Below are 23,030 nucleotides of genomic sequence, written 5' to 3'. Positions count from 1 at the left end.
TATTATAGATTCTTTCCCATACACTAAGTTAAAAGGAGAAGTACTTATTGAGGCCTTCTGAGTTATGCAATCTACCCATAATGCATATATTAAGGATTTATGCCAATTCTTTTGATTTTGATCAACAGTTCTCTTAATAATCTTTATAAGATTCTTATTAGTTGATTCTTCCAAACCATTACCTTGAGGGTAGTAGTTTGCAGAATATTTTAATTTAAAACCTCTCTTAAGAGCAAATTCAAGTATACTACTTCCAAAGAAGTAAGATGCACTGTCAAAAATGAGGGCATTATGGACACCAAACCTGGTAATGATGAATTGATCAATGAATTCAATGATTGCATCAGAATTGGCTACCTTTAATGGAATTGCTTCTACCCACTATGTGAAGTAATCCATGGCTCTAAGGATGTATCTGTGTTTCTCGTAAGAATGTGGAACAATCTCTCCTATGATATCAAGCCCCCATTGTTCAAATGGCTGCTCAATGTTTACTAGTTGTAAAGGAAAGGCTGGTTTCCTTTGTCTCCCACTACAGTTTGACATATCTTGCATTTCCTTGCATAGTCATGGGCATCTTTAAACAAAGTGGGCCAATAATATCCAGTCTGTATTATATTATGAGCTGTAGTATTTCCTCCAAAATGTCCATCTGTTGGACCATCATGTAATTCCTACAAAACCTTTTGTGCTTCAGTTTTTTCAAGGCATCTTAATAAAATTGAATCATAATTTCTTCTAAATAACACATCGTCAATGATTTCGAAGTTTTTTGCTTGAATCTTAAGGCAAATTTGTTTTTGTAACTGAAATCAGGAGGATAATATCCATTTTTTAAGTAAAAGATCAGATCGGCATACTGAGATTCATAATTCATGATACTTATCTTGTTCACTTGAAGAGTATTATCTGAATCTTCATTTTTTGGAATATTAGAAGCTCCTGCTAATAACTTGCAAAAACCTTGTCCTGTCACAATTTTCATTGGTTTAATATCAATATCATAGTCTTGTAAAGCTATTACCCAGTTAGTTCTCTTCTCTCCTACTTCCCTTTGAACTAGCAATTTCCTCACTGCAGAGAATGGGACAATTACTTTTGTGTGTGTTTTTAGGAGGAATGGCCTAAAATGTTTGATAGATTTAAACACATCGAAAGCTTGTTTTTCAACTTCAGAATAGTTAAGTTCAACACCTTGTAAATTAGAACTGAAAAAGGATATGGATGCTTCCACTTGCTAATCATTGATTTGTGTTAAAACAACAACATAATATGTTTTTGTGGCTAAACTGTACAAAATAAAATGACTAGAAAAATTTGGAGTATTCAATGTAGGAGCATTGATGATTTCTTTTTTAATCATTTCAAAAGCCTTTTTTTCATTATTTCCCCATTTGAAAGCTAAATTTTTCTTAATCATAGTTTGCAAAGGCAACACTATATGAGAAAAATTAGGAACAAATCTCGTTACAAAATTTATCTGTCCCAAAAATGATTCCATTTTTTTTTTTTTTATGTGCTAAAGGAATATCAGAAATCTCTTTTATCCTGTCAGGGTCAATATATATGCCATATTTGGATACAATAAACCCTAAGAGTTTACCTTCATTAAGAGCAAAGAATGATTTCTTAGGATTTAGAGAAATCCCATACCTTTTACAATGTTCAAAGATCTGTTTCAAATCATGTAGATGATTGGCCCTTTTCTTGGAAAAGACAATTATGTCATCTAGGTAGACAACAACTGACCTATTAATCAAACCTTTGAAGGCTATATCCATTTCTCGTTGGAAAGTAGCTCCAGCATTTATCAAACCAAAAGGAATTTTCTGATAAGCATATGTTCCCCATTTAGTTCTGAATGTAGTTTTTAGTCTGTCATCTGGATGTACCAGTATTTGATTGTATCCTAAAAAACCATCCAGAAAGAACATTAACTTTGAACCAGCGATTGATTGAAGTATTTGCTCCATTGTTGGTAATGGGAAATTATCCTTCTAACATGCCTTATTGAGATTTCTAAAATCAATGCAAATCCTAATATCACCATTATTTTTCCTTACAGGTACTAAGTTTGAAACCCATTTAGAATGTCTGACTGGGAAAAATATCTTAGCTTTCAGAAGTTTATTCAACTCTATGTTGATTTGACTTTCAAGATTTGGGTGAATTTTCCTTAGCTTTTGTTGTACAGGTTTCTCATCAAAAATCATTGGAATTCTGTGTTGAATGATAGAAGTATCATAAGTTCTCAAATCTTCATAATTCCAAGAAAAAACTTTTTTGTATTTGTTTAATAATCTGATGAAAGCAAATCTTTCTTCTTATGAGAGTTCAAGTCCTAGATTGACATTTTGTGGTTTGGCCTCAGTGCCAAGATTTACTAATTCAAACTTTAAATTAGAACTTTGAATTTTTGCATTAGTAACCTTTTTGAATCTACCTTTGATGTCATAGGGATCTTCTAGCTTGACCACATATTTTGGGATAGAATTCTCATTTGGTATTTGTTTGATTTGAAGATCATGATCGTTTTCATCAATAATCTGGTCATCATAAGATTTTTTAGAAGTTAAGGAATTTAAAATGTCTTCATCATGATTGAATACCTGCCAATTGGTGACATTGTCTAGGAAAAATGGTCAAAAAATTAATTCAACTGAAAACGTATCTGGACTATAATCCTCGGATGGAAGGATCTTAGAAGCAACATTAGCCAATAAATCATCTACTGTATTCTGAGAACTAGGAATAGGATAAATTTTAAATGCCATAAAATGAGTTATCAGGTCTATAACAAGGGATTGATAATGTTTGAGATGTCCTGAAAGGCAATGGATAGTGTTTCTTACATGTTTGATGACAATCTTAGAATTACCAAATACTTGCAGATATTGAATATTTAGGCCTATTGCTTTATAAATCCCTTGAATCAATGCCTCATATTCTATAGTGTTATTGGTACAATCAAACTCTAGTCTACATGATAGCATAGTTTTTTCCCCTTCTAGACTAACTAAAATACATCCTGCTCCCGCACCGTCATTGGATTTTGATCCATCAAAATATAAAGACCAAAATAAAGGCTTATCTATATATTTATTTACAAGTTCATCAACAATACTAACACACCTTGAGGTATTAGTATGAGAGAAATTTTCAATTTGTGATGTAAAACTATTAATAGGAGAAGGCAATGGTTGAGCATTAAAATTTCAAAAGAATGATTCAGCTAAGTAATTTCCAAGGATGTTGTTATTGAAAGCTATTGGCTGGTTTTCTTATTCAAACTCCATTACTATATGGGTCATGTGTTTCTCCCAATCTATTTTGATTTGATTTTGGTTTCCCTTTATAGGGAAGCCACATGCGAGACCAATCGGTGCAAATGTAACCATGGAGTTTCTCCGACCAATCCCTGCTTAGAATTAAACCATAAAATTCACGGATGCCAGAAATCAATATATCAATTCTTTGAACTGCTCTGGGATTAGCTGATAACCTAATGGTGACTAAATTGATCTCTCCTAAAACTTGCACCTTAGTCCAATCTAATTGAACAATATGGATTGTAGATTTCTGGGGATCAATGTTTAATTTAGAGCAAACCAAGGCTGGCATTATGCTTGATGAAGCCCCTGACTCTATCAGGTAGTTATGCAGATTTCTGTTATAGATCTCATAAGACAAGAGAAAAGGAGGAGTATGAGAATCAGACCTATCTCTGATCAAAACAACATCAGTAGCATCTACTTTAGTCGATGGTGGTTTACCTGATCCTTTAGCTACCTTGGATAATACAGCATTTGGAAGAGGAGAAGAAGGTACAATATTTAACTCTTTAATTAAAAACTTATGTTGATGTTTGAGCTTGTTAAGTTCATACAAAGAAATATTTTCTCTAGTCTTCTTCATGTCTTTGATAATGTTGTAATCCATAGAATTAGAGACTACTAATGTTTTAGATGATGAGGGTGGATTGGAAGATGATGGTTGATTTTGGATAGACACAACTAGAGTTTTCTTCATGGGAGCCTTGTCTTTGTTGATAGGGCTTGGATTTTTCTTCTTTGTGTTAGTTTTAGTCTTCGCAGCCTGTCACTAGGGATCAACATGAGCTCTTACTATGTCTGGTTTTGTTAGATTTTTTTCACATGATGTTTAGCACAAAACATGTCACAAGTGTGTCTATCAAGAGAAGCTTGGAAAAATATTTCCAATGGCATATCACACTCCTGTAACCGGTTCTTGGATTAGAAAAAATGAATGAGTGATTCTTGGTTATGCATGTTTTGAGGTCAGTTGCTGCACACAATGACAAGTTTAGTACAAAATCAGTTTCTAAAATAATGGTAAGGAATTTTTCAAAATTGAAAGAGTTTTTTGTTCATAACATAACAAATAACAAAAACATCCTTCATTTTATGCACAGGTGCTACTATGTGGGATATATATAGTGATATTTGGAGCCTACATTAAAACAAAGCAAATTTTTCATATTTTTTACTGTTTTAGTCATTTTAGTATGGGGCCATTTTACAACATATGGAAAGTAATTTTGCAAAACCCAAGGATGTTTTTGTTAAGCACGTGCCATATAAAAAAAACCTCTTTCATTTTATTCACATGTGTCATGGATTGGGATATGTGACTAGATCTTTACAACTCATTTTCACAGATTTAAATTTTTAATGATTTTCTGTTTTAGAGATGATTTTGTGGAATAGATTGCCAGCAACTGGAAATGAATTTCCAAAATTTGAGAGAGTTTTTTCTCCATCATGACCTTATCTTCAAGAATCTCTTTCAGTTTTGTAACAGGTGCTAGGTTTTAGAAGATACGAGTATTCTATTTTGAAGAAAATGGTTGAGCTCAATCCCTTCGTACAAGGATGAGAAAATGTATATATTTTATGAATTTCATAGTGTAGGGGTTGGATTTTGGTAGAAGGTTGCACTCTTTAGAAAGCATTGAGCTTCATTGTACACTCATATTTTCATTTTGGCTAAGGAATTGAGACCAGGATTTGCAGCGCTCTTTGGGATTCATGTGGCAATTTGTCTTTGTATAGTACTTCTCTATGTAATTGTGAATTTGTTTATGTGATTTCATGCCATTATCTATCTTATTTTCTTCTGAACTAAACAAACAAGAGTGTAAGTAGAATTCATTGAAAGTGTAATGCTCTACTTGAAGTTTTCTTTGGTTGTTTGATGTTTTCCGCTGTTTGGGGAGGATTCATGATTTCTCTCGCCCTCTTCAACACCTCACCTATATATTCCTTCCATCCCACTCATATTTAAACGAAAAAAAAATTTCCTACCTTGCCCCATTGAGATCTCTGCAGAATTGAGCCTCAATCCCCGCAACCCCAAAATGTGCCTTTCCCTTTGAGCCAACAAAACATTATTTTATCACATCAAATTTCTTGCACATATACCTAGCCTAAACTCAGAAGATATTTTTAGTCATATCAAGCCCCATAGATCATTATTTTCTGAGATTGACTCGGAGAGAGCCCTCTCCTGGCCTGGTAGGGCTAGTTACCAGGCTTAGTGTGGTTTGATGTTGGCCTTGGAATCTTACCTTTTCAGCCTGAGGTAAATCTAGGCACTAACACTTTGTATTTGTTTGAACAGGCTCTGCTACATTTTTACTTCTGATATTTACTGGGAGGGCCTCTTTCTCACTTTCATTATCAGAATTGGGCAAGATAAAGTCCCACACCCCATGACATTTAACTATTTCATCTTCTTCCATTTCCTCTGATGATAAAATTGTGTCTTCATCTTCATCATCATCTAGATCTGATTCTGCATTAGATATATTATTAGGTGGTTTTGTTTCAGTTGACTGGTTTATTTTGAAGTTCCTAAATGCTTTTTTAGTAGAAGTTTCAGCTACTTGCCTTTTTATTTCCACCATTTCATTAGACATAGTCTTCAAAACTTTTTGCAATCCTTCCATGTCATATGGGTCTTTAGCTGCTTTCTTTTTGGAATCATCTTTAAAAGTAAATTTTTTGGACTTTCTTTCTTCAAGAGCATTTCTCTTTTCTAAAGTAATGATATGTTTTTCAACAACGATCACTTCTTTCATATTTTCTGCTCATGTGGGTTTGGCAGGCCTATCAATGAAGATGGCTATATTTGAAGGCAAAGCAGAAATATATCATTCACTTCAGACTTCTTCACTATGCTTGGATGTAGCAAGAATTTTCTTTAACAACTTATTAAATCACAAGTTGAAGTCTTTAATGGGCTCCTTTGACTCAGATTTAAGGTTGAAGAGATCATTAGTTAATGTCGTTATGGACCTATCATCTCCAAACTTGGTTAAAAACTGCTCCTGAAAAGTATTTCAGCTATTGATGGAGCCTGGTGGTAATGAAAAAAACCATGATCCAGCTGCTCCCTGAAGTGTGTATGGGAAAATCCTAACAAAAACATCTTCTTTTGTTACCCCATTTAAGTTTATTGACAACATAAAGTTGTTTATATGTTCTTCTACTAGTATGCCGATGTCAGGATTAAACTTTGGCAACTAGTTTTTAGGATGGGCTAGTAATTTCCTTAAAGGTGCAGGCATTGAAACTGCTCCTGGATTTGTCCATGACCTTGGTTGTGGTTGATTATGTGCCATTTTCAAGCTAACAACAGAAGAAGGCTAGGATATAGTTGAAAGTGATTGGGTAGAGGACGTTGGGTACCTGTTCCATTTTGGACTATGATATTGAGTTGGAGAATGGATGAATGAATTTGCAATGGTTTAGATGGAATGGATGATGATGAGGAAAGAGTCTCACTCTCAGACTCTAAATGTGTATTCCTAGCTCTTTTTCGACTTGGCAGAGGAAATTTTGTTGGTGGGATACCAAGCTTTTCACTCTACAATCTTGTAAGAGGTTGAGATGGGATATATGCGAAGTCAAACTACCTTGGGATAACTCAGACTATTCTAGAGATATTGAAAACCGTTGGAGTTTACAAATCAAGGACTAAACCTCAGGGGGTTCAAGGGAAGAATTGTTAGGTGTGTTTAACTTTTCAGCAGTGGATGTTGTCTTTCCAACTTCTCGCTTGAAAATGGGATATTTAGAATGCGAAGGAGAAGTTGGAGGAGAGGGTGAGGGAGTTTTTCTCTTAGAATGGGCTATTGATTTGGATTCACTCACCATTCATAGTTCATGCCCTCCTTCTAGCGCCAAAAATGTTGAAGCCTCTAAAATCCTTTCATCAACATTGGGGATAACCACCCGGTCTGGACCTTAGTGTAGCCCCTTTTCCATTTGGTGTGGTGGCTCCAATTGGATATTATGGGACCAGTTTCCCTTAATGAATGGTTTAATGGATGATTGTTTTTGTAATGTATAATGGAGAGGGTAAATGTTTTAACCTATAACTCAAAATATACAAATATACTTATATAACCCGGGTATTCTATAAACAATGAAATTTCTGATTATTTCTAACACACGAATAATCATATAGATAGCTTATTCATCAATAGAAAGATGCACTCATATAATGATTACTTAGTTTAAAAATTAAAACGAAGTGATAATAAAAGCATATCACATTCATAACAGTATATATCGCTGACATATATCTTCAAAGGGTGACAATTCAATATCTTCAGAAATGATATGATAAAGAATCATTTAAAAAAACATACATATATATCAACAATAGCAACTTTTAAAAGAAATGCTTCTTCACATAAGGAAATAAGACAAAAACAGTGATAGGAATACTGCATGCATTTAAATCCTTTCGATTGTAAATAACACTCCAATTCCACTTTATTATTTGACAAAACTTCCAGGAAATATAGAAATGCAGGTCTTGAAAAAGCTTCTTTCACAAAAATGTAGAACTTTGATCCACTATTGATTAAAAAATATTTATAAGTACAAAAGTGCAACTTCTTAAGTCAAATCTTATACAAATTGAGGACCCTTTCTTAAAAGACATGAAAGGGTTTAAATAATCAAAATAAAAACTAACTATCAATAAAAATCGCTATGAGCTATTAAAACTGCAAACATGAAAATCTAGGATTTGATTCATGAAAACAACAATGCGATAGCCTTTGAACTGATTCGTTGAATCTATTTCTTCTCTTGTGCTTGCAGCTGACAAATTGAGAGCATTGGCTAAATCTCTGAAGAGTGACTCATTCTGGAATGTAGTTGGGCTGCATACGTAGTATCAGAGAGTTTGGGAACCATGAGATTGATGGCATCAGAAAGGCATTTTATGGCCATCTACTGACTATGCGCTTGACTAGGATAAACGAAAATGCATCCCATGTTAAGCTTTCCACTTTGCCGATTTGTTCTTCTCTGCTTGCCATATCCTATCTCCATTGATCTTCTAGTGGTTTTGCTTCTGGGAGTTTTCCTGGAGAGTAATCAGAGATCAAGTTAGTCATATATAAGCTATAATTTACTAACTTAATTACACTATTCATTGTAGCCCTGGCTCTAGAAGTCGCCCTTTCGGATTTTATTAACTTTGATTCCCACTCTAAAAACAAGATTTCCTTGTTCGATTCTTTTATTTTCAGTAAATTGGCAGCCATGCCTTCTTCTACATTTTTCCAAGAGAGAAAACTTGTTATCTTATCATCTACTTTTTTGAATTCTAGTCTAGTGTCAACTGCCTGTTCAATAAGTGATGCAGAGATAGTGCACAATGGGTCAACCATTGATATTTTATGGGAAAGGATGTTTAGCTGCCAAGATAAGGCTTTGGTTGCTTCCAACGCTTCTTTCTTGAATTCACTAACCTTCGAATAACCCTTGAATTTCTCTATCTGTAACTGGAGTTGTGCAATTTGATCTTCTTTAGCTTTGTTTTCCTGCTGAATGGTCATTTGAAGCTTGTTAAGTTCTTGAGACAACTTTTGTTGTTTCTGGAGAGCCTGTTGATCAATCTTTTGCTTCTCTAGATTCAAGTTTTCTTTTAGTTGCTCATTCTATTGTCTCTGCTCTGCTAGTTGTTTCTCAAGCTGACTAATCCTTTACTGTTCTTCTATCAATTGCCCTGCAATTTGGGTGATTCCTAGATCCTTTTGCTTGATTAGTTGGCTGATTTCGGAGGCTTTGTCCATTGTTGTGGTTGTATAAGCGCCTGCATACTCAGATGACTTGGTTAAATCCTCAGAAGGATTGACTTCTAAGTCTTTCCATACCACATTCATTAGTTCAATATGAGGAGTTGAGAGAGGTCCTTGATCAATTTTTCTCTTTTTCCTCTATCTTTTGACTACAATCCTATGGTTTGGACTGTAGAATACATCCAGGGGTGGTATTTCTTCTACCTTTAATACAATATGCTCTGTAGGATTCTCAGGAATTATTTCAATATCCTATTGAATGTTGGGTGTGTCGATTGCCTCTTCAATTGGAATATTAACAATAGGCTCCTATGTTGTGGTTGATTCTGGTGTTATGATGTTTTGGGAGTCATTATAGTTCTTGATCATTTGATCAAACTACTCCAATTCCTTGAGTAAGATGGAATTAATATTTACATTGGTATCAAGGAGCTCACTATTTTTTTCATTTGTCTACTCCTTTTCAGGACTCTTTTCAGTAGTTTGTTCTTCATTGTGGGCTTCTTGCTTCACCATAAGGGTGGTGGCCAATAAATATAGAGGCAATGTTTGTAACCTCTCCGCCCTAAACTGCATAAAATTATCTCTTCCCCCTGCTCCCAATTTGATCTTTGCTATATGTTTTACACGTGAGAATACTTCAGCTGAAGTGAACAAGTCATCATATTCATCTATCTCATGTTCAAATTTGGCAAGCTTCACCTGACTGATGAAGTTGTAAGCCACTACTCTTGGATCATACTGTCGCTTTGGAATGACCGCTAACTTGAGAATTTTTATCTTCTCTATTTCTTTCTCTGCATGTTTGAAATCATGTAGTGTGTAGGTACCATAGTGGAGGGGAAATGGAGGCCACATTTGTTTCTTAGACTCTTTGAGGTTCCTGGACATCCCTGTTTCTATTATCTGATAAGCTATTTCTCTGGCCAATATTTTATCAAGAATGTACAAGGGGAGAACATGTGGATCTGTAATGCTGCTAAAAGGTTTGATGTAGGTGAACGTTTCTTCACCAAACCAACTGCCAATTGATTTAAGGTCAATACTGGCCCCATTGGATAATCGACGAGCAGGTTTGTTGAATATGGCCTGATGAATGGGCAAAACAAAACCATGGCATATTCTATATAGATGATATTTATAATGGGCCTTCCACAAATACATATGATATATGTGGATAGGAGTTGGGTCTTGGGGAGTCCATTTCCATCCTAAAATGGGGTAATCATAATTGAAACAGATGGTATCCATGATGTAGGCACTCATATAGAATGGGGGTATTATCCGGGTAGTAACAAACTTGTTTCCTCTATAATCAAGGATTTGGTTGGCCATTTTATCTAATAAAATGGTTACCTAATCCATGATATATGAGTCAATTGCTGCTTCCATTAATGTTACCATTTCTATAGAAAACCTAGCTGAATCAGAGACTCCAAAGAGTCTACATATCATGGCGCCAGCATAGAAAAAGGAGATGCTAAGGAGTCTATAGAATACATACCCAAAGATTCATGCTTGTGTTTGTTTGGGAAATGCCTCCACTACTTGATAGGGTTGAACTCCACATCATTCTCCTTCACAAAAGTTTCTAAAAATGCCTTACTGTAATGCTTCTGTGGGTCCGACAAATGATACATTTTCTTGAATTCTTCTGCCCTGAATGACCCTGACATCCTTCCATCGGCAGTAACGAATGATCTGTTAGTTATGTTGATACTTTCAATTACCCATATAACCAGGTCATTGTAGGGTAACACTTTGGTGTGGGCCACTATTCTATGGAGGAAGGAGCTGGCCAAATCCTTAAGTGTACTCTCTATTTTATTATTGGAATCAGCCGTTCCTCCTTCTTCAATTTCGGCTGGGTCCTCCGCTTCGAGTAAATTATATATGCTCTCCCATGAAGCCTTTCTAAGACCGAGACAGGTAGTATCAGCTATCAGAACCCACTTTTCTAGTTCATCTTTGGCTATGACAGGGACCTTTCTTTGCAAGATTTCTTAGTCATTTTTTCTGGACTGGTGAGTTTAGACTCACTCTGCAAAATGAAACAGAAGGATGTAACAATGGAATATAAACTTGTCCAAAGCTAATACACAACATACAAGACTAACATCAATTAAGTGCAATGGGTGATACGGATTTTGATATATTAAGCTATCACGGATGAAATCCTTAAAGGATTCAACCATAACTACTTTCTTAATGATTTCCCATAACTTCCAACATGACACTTTAATGCTGTAAAGACATGTCACATCACAAATTTATAATGGTCCTCTTAAAATGAGTATCGTGACTTCCCGAGTGGCGATTGGCGATAATCGTATGTCGAAGATCGGGAGGTACAAGTGTTATGCTTAAATGTTTCCTTTGCATATTTTTGATTTGTGATTAATGGTGAGTTGTCATGAGGAGGCGAGATGACTTTTAAAATTGATAAATCGTTTGTTTTTTCTTTATAATGGATTTATAATTTTAACCTGCAAATGTTCGTAATAGCTCATATTTCACCTTTATCGAAAAGCACGCTTTTCAATAATGAAATCACATCAGAAGATTTCAAAGGGGCTTTTTGTATGTGTTTTAAGATTTCACCGATGCATGATTGTGATCGGCTTATCGCATCAGAGGATTTATGTGAACATTTGGAATGAATCCTTGATAGGTAATGATATGTGATTTCCAATGGATTTATCGCATCAGTGAATGTCAATGGAACACCTTAAGTCCACCATTGAAATAAAGGATTTGCACAATGCGACATATTCCATTAATAATTGTTTGATGATAAGGTTTATGTTATGATTTAAATCGGATCGAACCTTATCAGAAGGAATTTCATGGGTTGAATAGATTTTCAAATTGCGATTCTTATCCTAAAAGAAAAATGCCTATTATAAAAGTTTATTTTCAAATGTTTTATTGATTTTATTTATTAGAGGGGACCCATTTCTTATTAAAGTTCTATATGAAAAATTTTGAAAGGGGGAGGGTTGTTGGATAGCACAATAGGTAGCTGAGCTACTGCACAAATATCATGCTCTCTTCCCCACTAAGTTTTCATATTTGAAGGGAATCATTGGAGATAAGATTACATTGAAGCCGGATGCGAAGCCTGTTAGCTAGAGGCATTATCCGCTAAATACAAAATATAAAGATAAGGTGCTCCAAGAACTAGATAAGATGCTAGATGCTAGTATTATTGAAACAATAAAGGAATCTGATTGGGTAAACCCAATGTTGTTCAAAGAGAAGAAATAGAAAGGAAAAATCCATATATGCGTAGATCTGAGAAAGCTAAATGATGAATGTCTGCATGATCTGTTTCCAACAATATTTACTAATCTAGTATTAGATAATTTTGGTGGACAAGAGGCGTATTCGTTTACTCATGGTTTTTTTGGATATCATCAAATAAAAATCACACCAAAAGATCATAGGAAAACAATCTTCATGACAGAATGGAGATTCTTTCAATATATGGTCATTCCATTTGGATTGAAGATCACGCCAGCCATTTTTTTCTCGAGTAGTGATCACAGTGTTCAAGGAATTTATTCATAAAGTTTGGTAGGTGTATTTTGACGATTGGACTATGCTTAGTTTGGTAAAGTGCCATGTTGTGAGTCTCCACCTTATGCTAGATACATGTCGAAGATATCAGATTGCACTAAATTTGAAGAAGTGCATATTCTGGGTGCCCTTTCGAATTTTTCTTAGCCATGTCATATGTAATCAAGGTTTGATGGTGGACCCTTCGAAAATCACTATCATTGTGAATCTAGAAGCTCCTAGGAATGTAAAAAAATTGCGCATGACATTGGGGCACACTGGATACTATAGAAAAATAATCAAGGCATATGCTCAGATCACTGCACCAACAAAAAAATTATTGAAAAAAGATGCGATGTTTTGCTGGGATGAATATTGTAAGCATAGTTTGGATGTGTTGAAGGAAAAGATGGTAACTATTCCTATCTTGGTGTTTCCAGACTGGAAGAAAGAATTCCATGTGCACTTAGATACCTCTTTCATTGCACTAGTTACGGTATTAACACAGGTAGGTGAAGGAGAAATTGATCATGTGATAGCCTTTGTGAGAAAAAAGTTCTCTAAGGCTGAGAATAATTATTCCACTAGCACGAAGGGCTGGCCATGGTCTATGCACCACAAAAATTTATGCATTATTCATTGCATGGACACTTTAAAATGTATACAGATCACTCTGCACTAAAGTACTCGGTAAATAATCCTATGTTGGAGGGGACAATATTTTGATGGTTACTGTTGTTTCAAGAATATGACTTTGAAGTGATTGTGAAGCTTGCAAGGCTGAGTGTAGGACCATACCATTTGTCAACGATTGAAATTGGTGAAGAATCAAATAGTTTGGAGGAATGATTTCTAGATGCACAACTCTTTGCGTGTGTGTCGTAGATGACCATTTTGTGGACATCATTTAGTTTTTAACCACAGGTACAGCTTCAGAAGGATATTATACACAGCATAGCCTACAGAGTATATTGTGCCAAGTTTACATATTACAGCATTGACAGAGATGGTGGATCACAAGACCTTGGAGGAATGGCTCGCGCAGCTAATGGAGTTAGAAGAGGACCTCTTTCTTGCATGATTTCACTAGAAATTGCAAAAGGAACGTGAGAAAGCATGGAACCATAGGCATATTAAGATGTGCACTTTCAAGTTGGATGATTTAGTGCTGCTATATAATAGAAAGTTCACAAAATTTCCAGGGAAATTTCGAATGCACTGGTTGGGGCCATATGTTGTTAAGGAGATCACAGATGGTGGCATAGTTCAGCTCACAAAGTTGAATGGGGAACCATTCCCAGGAAAAGTGAATGGAAGTAGGCTGAAGATATATACAAGGGATCTTGTGCCTGCGTCATGACTACATGATAGTAAGACAGTCTTAGTAATCCAAGCAGCTGCAAGGGATTGTGGGACTATAAACTATGCTGCCCCAAGAGGAGAAAAACATAGTAGGGATGTTGCACGACGTGAGACAGGAGAGCGAAAGGTGAAGCTACTCTCCAGGATGAGCTATGCCATGGAGGATGGTACCATGTAGATGGATCCAAAAGGAGCCATGGGAGTTACTATTCATTATTTGATAGAAAAAATTCCATTAAGAGGAGTGGGTAGGCACCATTTATGGCAAAAATATTTGAAGATCTACAGCCAAACATGCATTTATGATCAGAAATTGGAGGGAACGGATGGATTTGAATTCAAAACCTCTTATAAATTGGGCATGTTGGTCCTTCGAAGAACACTTTGCATTTTGACAACTGTGTATGAGCCCTCTTGTTGTTGTTGTATGAATCATAAGGTTTGGGAGGACTTAGTTTCTAGTCTAACATTTACAATGCTACTTGAAATTAACCAGAGGATTATTCTCACGCAAATGTTTGCTCTAGTAAGCTCTAAAGCCGTTGTTTCTCAGGTGGAGGGGAATGAGGTTGTATCTATGGAATATATGCCTGTTGTGCCTATGATAGGAAGGTCCAATAGGCCAAAGAAATCAGCTACAAAAGAGAAGAAGAAGAAACCTATGCCCATGAGACATTCACAGTGGATGAACTCGGAGGTTCTGGAGAAGGAGAAGAAGGATAAGCAGTTGGACAAAGTTGTGGACCTGGAGGAAAATAACTCCAAGGAGTGGAGAAATTGGATGCTAAGGAGGGCGAGCCTATCATACATCTCCCAGACTATATACCTCCACGAAAAGGGAATACCAAAATAACGAAAGACCCTAACACATGAAATTTTATGGTCTCGACACCCCTATTACCAAAAAAGTTGAATTTGAAGGCATGGTCTTAGCATGCATTTCATTGCTAAAGATGGAGGATTGGGATCTCACGGACCACGAGAGATTCCCTCATTTCACTACCCACAAGTACATGAAGAAGATCTATTATGAAGAAACCGTGGTTATATGGATGGAACCCATGAAATGGGTGAGAGGTGTTGAGCAAGCTGGGTTGCCGCACATGCTCTATGTACAACATTTTCACAGGTCCATTATTGATTAGGTGATCATGTTCTAATTGAAGAAAATGCTCAAAATTGGAACTATTTAGAATTCATTGAAACTAGAACGACCGGATAGGTCTCGTCGTCTTGATTCTGGTGCCGTGAACAGTTCGAAAAACTGACACCATATGGAGGAGTTATCGCATTTTAAAAATTTCGAGTATACTGTAAATTTTTGAATTTTGGAAAAATTAAAAAAACATTATTTTGAGGAATATTCCTTGGAATATTCTCCAAAATATTCATTGGAATATTTTGTTTGGTTGGACCAATCAGAGGCTGACATGTGGCAAGCTCAGAGGCTGCCACATGGCCTTGAATTGGCATGGCAAAATATTGTTTGAGGTCAAGTGGGATCGAACCCATGACCTCCCACAGGAAAGCTAAGAGGTTTGACCATCTTCACTATGCTTTGTGTCTTAACCATATTGGATCACAGTTTGTATTTATGTTTTTGACAATTTTTGTTTGGAGGCTAGACCGCCAATGGTCTAAACTACCAGTGGTCCCCGGAAGAGTGGTCATATGCATGCGGTCAGCTGGCGGTTTCGCGAACGATACTGCCAGCGAGACCCTAATTGCCGCTGTGAATCCCAATCACATGCGCAACGGTTACACCAATGATTAGTTAGCCTAATGGTTAAGCTTGGAAGAGAAGACAAAAAGGTGGAATTTACTATTTTTAGTGCCAGTTAACTCGAGTTTCTAGATTTGGTGGAGTTTCTTTAGGCTAGATTGGACAAAACTTCTAGTGGTCATAACTTTCAGGACACAGAACCTTTTGGAGCGATTTTATTTATTTATTTTGGGTATTCTGAGCATTCCAGAGCTAATGGTATAGGTTGAAAAGCCAACATAGCTAATCTTCAGGTACTTTTTTAGCAGAGAAGCTTGGAGAGCCATCAGGGCCTAGGGAGTGTTGGCATTGTATTGGGCTATGGTTAGCCATTGGAGGTGAAACAAAAGCCAATATTTACTATTTTCTGTGTTATGAACTCATTTCCATGGCCTTTTTTTCCTGTTTAGGATTTCTTATCACTATGTAACCAATTTGAGCATCTAATAGGAGCAAGGACATGCCCATTTGGGGGCCTTTGACCCAACAGATGTAGCCCCGGAGGGGTGAACTTCCTCATCTATTGTTGTGTTATATTATGTGATTTTATCTTGCTGTGTTTTTAGGATTTAATATGCTAAACAATAAAATGAGATAATACTCCTTCACACATAAGACTCAGAAATTTACCAAAAACAATTTGCTTCAATTGCAATACATGAGTAACAGTTTGCACATATAATTTAATGGAAATGAATACCTTGAACATAAAATACAAGTAGTTTCATTTTCAGATCAGTTGGTATCAAAGCTCAAGTTTTGAGTACTAGTTTTGTGCAAAGATATTTTTCACTGTTTTGCAAGTTTTAATGCTTACCGAGCTTAAAGTTCAAAGAGGGAAAGGACAATTGGTTAGAGCACAAGATAATCCTCAACCAAGGAGGGCCAGGGTGCCACTATCTCCACCTTCTAATTCACCCTCAATAGCCTTAGAAGAAGCTTCAAGTATGTCTGGAAGGGAAGGAGAAGTTCCTGAAGACATGGATCCAAAAGAAGAAGAATGGGTATCCAGAAAAGCTTTCTTGGACATGACTGAGATGGTAAGAATATTATACCAGGAAAGGAATGATAGGTTGGTTGGAGAAGGGTCTAAACATCAGAAAGAAGGAGAGGGCTCTTTAGGAGGAAAAAAGGTGATGATAATTGAAAGAAAGGACATGGAGGAAATGGTGATCCACCATCTCCATCGTCATCCTCTTCCTCTACATCGTCATCCTCTACCTCAATAAATCAACCTCATAAGCTTAAATCTTCTGGAAAGAAGTCTGTTTTAAAGCTAGATGTTAAATTTTAATTACCCATGTTTAACGATGAAGTCAATGCACAGAAACTTGACAACTGGATAAGACAGTTGGAAGTTTATTTAAGGATACAGAACTTATAGGGCGACGACACCAAGATTCAATTAGCCTCTTTAAGAATGGATGGAGCAGCATTGGTATGGTGGCAAGCCAAGACCAAGGATGAAATTAAGAAACATGGTAAGATTACTTAACATTGGCTGAATTTATTTCTGCAATTAAGAAGCAATTTTATCCTCTTGTTCATTTACAAAAGGCTATAATGAACTGGAAAAAATTTACACAACTAAAGGGACAAAATGTTCAAGACTACACCCAAGAGTTTAGGAGTAGAACACTCTTATTATGGCTAGACTTACAAAGTCAAGACACTTTGCTGAAATATATAGGTGGTTTGCACAGCGACCTTAAACATACTATCCCCATGTTCAATCCTACTAGTCTAGACGAAGTTTGTGTACAAGCTACGCATTTAGAGACTAGAGGGAAAAACACTTTTGATGAGAGTAGAAACAAGCCTTTTAAGGGGAAAAACAAAGAGAAAACCTTTAAGGGAAAAGGAAAAAAAAATGCATCTGTCAAAAAAGAAGGTGAGAAGGTGATATGTAAACACTATTCAAAAGAACGCCATGAAGAGAAAAATTGTTGGTAACTTTATCCTGAAAAAAGAAATCAGTTTAACAAAAACAAAGGAAAGAAGAAAACTGCATCTACTACAACTACACCTCAAGATTTAGGTGATGAAACAAAAATTGCAGCCATGGGTTTGAAAAGTATGAAGGGAAAGGAAATTGAAACCAAAGCAAGTACTAGTACTTCAAACTGTCATGTACAAGCTCCTAATGAGGAAGAAATAATTGAATTGTTCCATGTGAGGGTAGTCTCAAAACATACAAAAATTTACACATTGTTTGATAGTGGGTCACAAGCAAATCTCATGTCAGAAGACTTGGTCAAAAAACTTAAACTTGAGAGCATTCCACATCGAAAGCCTTATCCACTTGGGTGGATATGCAAGGATGGAAACTTACAAGTCTCAAGAAAGTGCATATTGTGCTTTGCAATTACTGCACACTTTATTGACACATTTGAACTTGATGTAGTACCGCTTGATATATCAGGAATTGTTTTGGGAAGTCCTTACTTATTTGACAGGAAAGCGATCTTCCATTGCCATGAAAATAAATATCATATTTTCAAAGATCGAAAGTAGTACATTGTCAGGGAATATCACAAGAAGGAAAATATAGCAATGGTAAATGGAGGACAGGTAGAAAGGCTAGTTAATTCAAGTAAGAGTTTTGTGCTTCTTATGATCAAGCCTAAGGTTGATGTGAATCATGAATCATTTGAAAATTGTGATTCCAAGCTTAAATAAGATTTATATGATGTAGTTGATGCACATCATGAGATGTTTCAGGAACCAACAGGTTTGCCTCTTAAAATGGAGCTTTAGCATGAAATCCATTTACATCCAGATTGTCCTCTTCCTAACATAGGCATGTACTGCATGTCTATCATGGAGAATGCTGAAATAAAGAAGCAAATTAAAGAGTTCTTGGACAAAGGTTTCATAATACCAAGCACTTCGCCATGTGGGTCACTGGTAGTGTTGATTCCAAAGAAAGATGGAACTTGGTGCATGTGTGTGGAGTTCAAGGCTTTGAACAAAATAACGACAAAGAATCATTACCCACTACCAAGGATAGATGACTTGTTAGATCAGCTAAAAGATGCTAAATATTTCACTAAGTTAGACTTACGTAGTGGTTATCATCAAGTTAGAATTGAAGAAAGTGACATTTGGAAGATAGCTTTTAAAACCAAACAAGGACTCTTTAAGTGGCTTCTTATGCTGTTTGGTTTATGCAATGCACCTGCAACTTTGTTACATACTTTTCTTGATGATTTCATTATTGTCTACTTAGATGACATCCTAATTTTAAGAAAGACTAGAGAAGAGAATGTCATGCATGTTAAGAAAGTACTTGATATGTTGAAGAAAAATCAGTTATTTCTTAAAATGTCTAAGCGTGAATTTTGAAAGACTTATTTTGTTTATTTGGGACACATAGTAGGAGGAGGTGCTTTGAGAATTGATCCTTCTAAGGTAGAACTATTGTGAATTGGCCTACTCCCAAATCCGTTACAGAGGTAAGAAGTCTTTTGGGCGCAGCTCAGTATTGGAGGAAGTTTATTTCCAACTTCTTTACCATAGCAGCTCCTATGCATGCAATGACAAGTGTGAAGCATGCTTTCCAATGGGGAGGCAAGCAACAGAAAGCTTTCAGGTATTTGAAAGAAAAGATAAGTTCAGCTCCAGTTCTTTCATTATCGGACTTGAGATAGCCGTTCAAGATTCAAACCGATGCTAGTGATTACGACATGGGTGCAGTTCTCTTACAACATGGTAAGCCTATTGCTTTTCATTATGAGACATTTAATGGTGCTGTTGTGAATTATCCTACATATGATAAGGATTTGTATGCATTGGTACAAAGCATCAAAAAGTGGAAACACTATTTGATGGGCAAAGAAACAGTTGTTCATACCGACCATCAGCCTTTACAGTACTTGTAGTTGCAAAGTAAATTGTAGCAGTCACGACATTTCAGATGGATGGGCTTCCTACAACAATTTCACTTGGTAATAAGGTACAAGAAAGGTATTTTCAATAAAGTTGTTGATATGCTTTCAAGGCCTATTATTAGTTCTACTACTTTACTTAAGAATGATTCTATTGTAAATGAGAGCTACATAGAACAGTATGCATCAGATGTTGATTTTAAGGATGTGTATGGTAACTTGAGTGAAGGGAATCATGTTGAGGAGAATGATTATCATTTGCATAATAATTTGGTGTTTCATATGGGCAAGTTATGTATACCACAAGGAGAGAGACTAACTATCATGAGAGAAGCTCATTCTTCTCTTATTGGTGTACATTTCAGGGTAAGCAAAAAGGTGGCAAATTTACAAAGGTATTGTTATTGGCCTCACATGGTAGATAGTGTTTCACGTTTCATTAGAGGTTGTTAATTATGTGCTACAATCAAGCCTAGAAATAAGAAGCTTGGACTATATACACCATTTCCGGTACCTTCTAGACCATGGGAAAGTGCTTCTATGGATTTTGTAGGAGGTCTACCATTATCTAGAAAGCAGCATGATTATCTATATGTAGTAGTTGATAGATTCATCAAGATGTGTATTCTTATGCCATGTAAGAAAAATATAATTTTTGAACAAACTATTGATTTATATTTTCAACATGTATGGGTTCATTATGGCTTGCCTACTTCTATTGTTAGTAACAGGGATTACAGATTTGTTGGGAATTTTTGGTCCAATCTATGGAAGATGATGGACACCAAGTTGAAGAAAAGTACTACTTTACATCCACAAATAGATGGCCAAATAGAGGTAGTGAACAGAACCATTGTACATCTTTTGAGAGGTTATTGTAGCAAGCATCCCAAGCTTTGGGATGAGAACTTGCATTACATTCAGCATGCTTACAACTGGGCCAAGCACTCTTCTACAAATACTTTACCTTTTGAAGCTTGTTTTGGGTATTGGCCTAAGTCACCTTTACATTTCATGCTTGAGAAGGATGTTTCCATTGATGGGCACAGTGACATTGACAAAGCTCGCATGTTCATTGAAACAATTCAGCTCATACATCAGCAAGTTCAAGAACAACTTGAAAAAAGTCAAGGCAAGTACAAGGAGAGATATGATAAACATAGAGTTGATCATAAGTTTCAAGAAGGAGATGAGGTATGACTGCATATTAGTAAGGAAAGAATGAAAGGAGAAGGTAAAAAGCCGAATCATATTCGTTATGGTCCATTCAACATCCTTAAACAAGTTGGAAATAATATTTTTCAACTAGATTTGCCTTCATATATGAAAATGTATTCCGTTGTGAATGTGGAAAATTTCTATTTGTATGAACCTCCTTTAATTGTTGATCATGAAAGTGACATTCAGCTACCTTCCATAGATGATTTCTCGCCAGAATTTTTGGATGAGCTCAAAGAGGATGCTATCCTTGACAGAAGGACACACACTTCGAGGAGGGGAAATGTTGATTATGTTTAGGTTGGTCTTAAAGGTAACAAACCGAGTAAGGCAAAGTGGATGGAGGTGGAAAAGGTGAGGAAGCTATACCCTCACCTTCTTAACAGGTAATTGAAGGCTTTTACGGTTCAGAAGCTTCCCATTTGGGAGGTGTGATCAGGTGATCATGTTCTAAGTGAAGAAAATGCTCAAAATTGGAACTACTTATAATTTTTTTGAAACTAGAATGATCGTATAGGTCTTGTCGTTCTGATTCTGGCACTATGAACGGTTTGAGAAACTGACATCGTATGGAGGAGTTATCGCATTTTAAAAATGCCTAGTAAACTGCAAATTTTTGAATTTTGAAAAAATAAAAAATAAAAAATTATTCCCAGGAATATTCCATGGAATATTGTCTAGAATATTCGCTAGAATATTTTGTTTTGTTGTACCAATAAGAGGCTGAAATGTGGCAAGTCCAGAGGCTACCACATGGCCCTGAATTGGTATGGCAAAATATTGTTTGAGGTCGAGCAGGATCAAACCCATGACCTCCCATGGGAAAACTAAGAGCTTTGACCGTCTCCACTATGCTTTGTGTCTTAACCATATTGGATTGCGGTTTGTATTTATATTTTTAATAGTTGTTGTTTGGGGGCTAGACCACCAATGGTCTAAACTGCCAGTAGTCCTGGGAAGAGTGGTCATATGCACGTGGTCAGTCAGCGGTTCCGCTAACCATACCCCCAGCCAAACCCTAACTACTGCAGGGAATCCTGGCCACATGCGCAATGGTTATGCCAAAAATTAGTTAGCCCGACGGTTAAGCTTGGCAAAGAAAACAAAAAGGGAAATTTTGCTATTTTTAGTGCCAGTTAACTCCAGTTTCCAGATTTGGTGGAGTTTCTTTAGGCCAGATTGGACAAAACTTCTGGTGGTCATAACTTTCAGAACACAGAACCTTTTGGAGTGAATTTTTATTTTATTTTGGGTACTCTGAGCATCCCAAAGCCAATGTTATAGGTTGCAGAGCCAATAGAGATGATCTTCAGGTACTTTTTCAGAAGAGAATCTTGGAAGGTCATGAGGGCCCAAGGAGTGTTGGAGGTGTATTGGGCTATGGTTAACCATCGGAGGTGAAACAAAAGCCAATATTTACTTTTTTCTGTGTTCTGAACTCATTTACATAGCTTATTTTGCTTTCTTAGGCTTTCTTATCACTGTATAACCAATCTGTGCATCTAATAAGAGTAAGGACATGCCCATTTGGGGCCTTGGACCCGGCAGATGTAGCCCAGGAGGGGTGAACTGCCTCATCAACTGCTATGTTATATTATGTGATTTTATCTTTGTTTGTTTTTCAGATTTAATATGCTAAATAGTAAAATGAGATAATACTCCTTCACACATAAGACTAAGAAATTTACCAAAAACACTTTGTTTCAATTGCAATACATGAGTAACAGTTTGCACAAATAATTTAATGGAAATGAATACCTTGAACAACAAATACAAGTAGTTTCATTTTCAGATCAATTATAAACATTAACTATGTGTGCCATCTACTCATGCTAGTGCATGATGGGTGCTTATGGCTCATCCCAATCATGGATATTGTTATCCATCATATTACAAATCTTCCCTATAAAGGGGCATACCCTGCCAAGGAGTTTGGAGGGAAGAGTGGAGAAAAGGAGCTTGCAGATAAGATGAAGGAAGAGTTTATGCTAGTAAACAAGTCACATGAATATTCTATCCGCTCCATTTTGGACAAGGCGGTGTAGTTTTCCGCCCAAATTTTTGCAGGCAAGATTATGAGGAAATACCACGTGGGAAAATTTATGGCACTGGTGGTGTCTTT

Source organism: Pinus tabuliformis, chromosome 3_2, assembly GCF_031772625.1.
Source record: "Pinus tabuliformis cultivar Carrire ecotype Pingquan chromosome 3_2, CPIR1, whole genome shotgun sequence".
Classification (NCBI taxonomy): domain Eukaryota; kingdom Viridiplantae; phylum Streptophyta; class Pinopsida; order Pinales; family Pinaceae; genus Pinus; species Pinus tabuliformis.
Note: the sequence above shows the minus strand (reverse complement) of the source record.